The sequence below is a fragment of the Nicotiana attenuata genome, chromosome 5, assembly GCF_001879085.1.
Source record: "Nicotiana attenuata strain UT chromosome 5, NIATTr2, whole genome shotgun sequence".
NCBI classification, from domain to species: domain Eukaryota; kingdom Viridiplantae; phylum Streptophyta; class Magnoliopsida; order Solanales; family Solanaceae; genus Nicotiana; species Nicotiana attenuata.
The window spans coordinates 11,645,795-11,648,584 of NC_031993.1; positions in this window are offsets into that span (position 1 = coordinate 11,645,795).

A 2,790-nucleotide genomic window follows, 5' to 3' on the forward strand; every position below is an offset into this window, starting at 1 on the left:
CAACAAACTATTTTTAAATAGAATTAGTATCGACCTGAAATACCACTACCACATATGTGTTTGGTGGTGAAATACACGTGCCTGACACATGTATTTCCCACTAAAATCATTTTTTATTATTTTTTTTCCATCTAATTATTTTCCCAATTTTTGTATTTTTTTAAATTTTTCTTCCCTTTTTAGACATCCCATCTTCTTCCATCCCCCAACCCAATAGTAAAGCAGTAAAATTTGTTTGGTTGAAGAAGCAGATCGAAAAACGATGAGCTCCTAGAAAACTTTATCGCGATTAACAATCAACAACCAAATTCTTCTTCCTTGTTCTCTCTTTTATGTAAGTTTGATTAATTAAAAAAATAGGACTCTCCTCCCCCATATCACTACCTGAAATAGTGAAAGGCCGAAAGGCCCCAATCAGAAAACGACGAGCATGGCGGGAATATTTTTTGCAACTAACAATCAAAAACCTTCTTCTTGTTCAGTCTTTTGTGGGCTTCTTCTAGGTTTAGTTAAAAATTGATCTTGGGACGAGATTTTTTCATTCCTTTCTATGAGAAGTAATTGCAATCGAAAGTTTAAAAGTGGTGACTGAAGAGATTAGAAATAGCAGCAATCCTCTATAAAGTATAGTAAAATATAGAGAGGAAAGAATAAAATCTTCAATTCGATCTCGCCAGAGAATATGGATAGCCTGAGCTAACTTTCGGCCAATCTATAAGGAACAAAATTGGAGGAAAGAAAAGGAAAAGAAAAAGAAAGACAAGAGAAAAGAAAAATTAGAAAAGTAGCATATTTTTAAAAAATAAAATTTCATCTCTCTCTCTCCCAAGAAGGGTGGCATACACTCTCTTCTGCCCACATCATCACTAAGGGTATACTAATTCCATTAAAAATAGTGGGAGAGGGAGGGGGGAGGGTAATATGATCCTCACAAAGATAAAGTGTGCAGTTGAAAATTCGGTTATAAGTCAGGTGGGTACTTATGTATTTTTCTATTTTTTTGCGGAAGTTTAAATTAAAATGCGCGGCTCCCAACAGTCAAATTCACGCATAACAGAATTTAATTCTGGAGAACAAACACCATTTCAAACAAACATGTATCTTGGCATCCGTTGAAAGCCAAGTCGTTGGCTATAAATACAGAGGAGTAGCCTCATTTTTCACCACCGAAAATCTACAAACTCTCCCCTATCTCTTATGTATTTCTGCATTGTTTTCTCAAAGAAAAACGTAAGAGTGTGGTTTACTACCGTTTGTTGAGTTCGAAGAAGTTATGTAATTTTCATTGTCTATATTACTGGATAGTTGTTCTGTTCTATCCTGGGAGGAATTAATCTAATAACCTTGGGCAACAGTGAGGGGATTAAATTCTTTAAGGAAACATAGTTTTTTGTTGGGCTCAAAACTTTTTATTCTTCTGTTTCTGTTTCCGTTTTATTTTTGTAGAAATTATTTTCCAACACAAATTACTAACATTGTACCTCTACTTTAAATATCTGATATAAGAAATTCACCAACCTAATCTGAATTTGCATCGAAAAATTCTATTGAAAATGATAAAAGTGCTTCACATACTGAAGATACAGAGCAAGGGCGACCAATTCACGATATTGTGCCCAATTTCAGTTTTGAACTACTACATATTTGTTTCATAGTTTTCAACTGAGCGGTAGACCCACCAAATTATTAAACTTTGCGGCTGCTTACTCTTTGATTAGTGATTCACCGGCAACTAGATCGATGAAGAATTTCTCTAAAATCTACTCACAAGTGATTCACTGTCCATTAGCTCTAGGAATCCATCTTATTCTCAAACATGGTGACTCGATTGATTGGCACTCCTGTAGGCTCATTTCATGTACACATTCTCAAAAGATTTGAACTAAAGATCTCTAATTGAGAAAATAGATACTCTAATCGTTTCACAATATCTTTGGTGATATGGATAGTACCTCCTTTAAGAATCTTTTAGAGAAGCTCGCAAATTTTGCTCTAAATTATACGAAGTTCTAGCTATATTCTTTTCCCATTTATAAATTAAAAGAAAAGAAATATAATATTTATTTTGATCGTTATTCGATTAATAAAGAGTCGTACTCAAATTCGTTCAACTCAATTTTCAAGGAGTCAAACAAAATACAATATTATTGATCAAAACGTCTACATCTATACCACAACTCAACAACTATACAAAAAGCATTGGATATTGGATAGTGGAGAGACTGAATATGCGTGCGTTTGTCAGCTATCACAACACAAATGCCATAAAGATGTATTGACTATATTTGGATTTTGATTTGTGTTCCTCAATAGATGAATAAAGGTGGGCTATTAAATAATTGTAAGATATTTATTACACGTGCCACCCTTTAGCGAGTCGAAGAGAAATTTATTTATTTATTTATTTATTTATTTTTAAATTGATACTATTCTATATATTTTGGTAATTAAAAACTTTATTAATCAACAAATAAAAAAAAACTATCACACACACACACAAAAAAATGCTACCTAGGCTCCTGGAATTAAGTAAAAGAAAATCAACCATTCGATATTAATACCATTTTTATACCCTGTTTAGTCATAAACAAACATTTCAATATTTGCAAATTTTGGTTTGATTATAATTAATACTGATTGTATTACATGACATACTAGCGAAATATGAAAAAATGAATTGTTTCAAGAGTATTTCATTTTTTTGTCCAAGTCAAAGTAATGTTCAAATACAAAAAATTAACCATTTCGCATAGTTACAGCATATATTTTGTAAACTAAAAATTTAACATC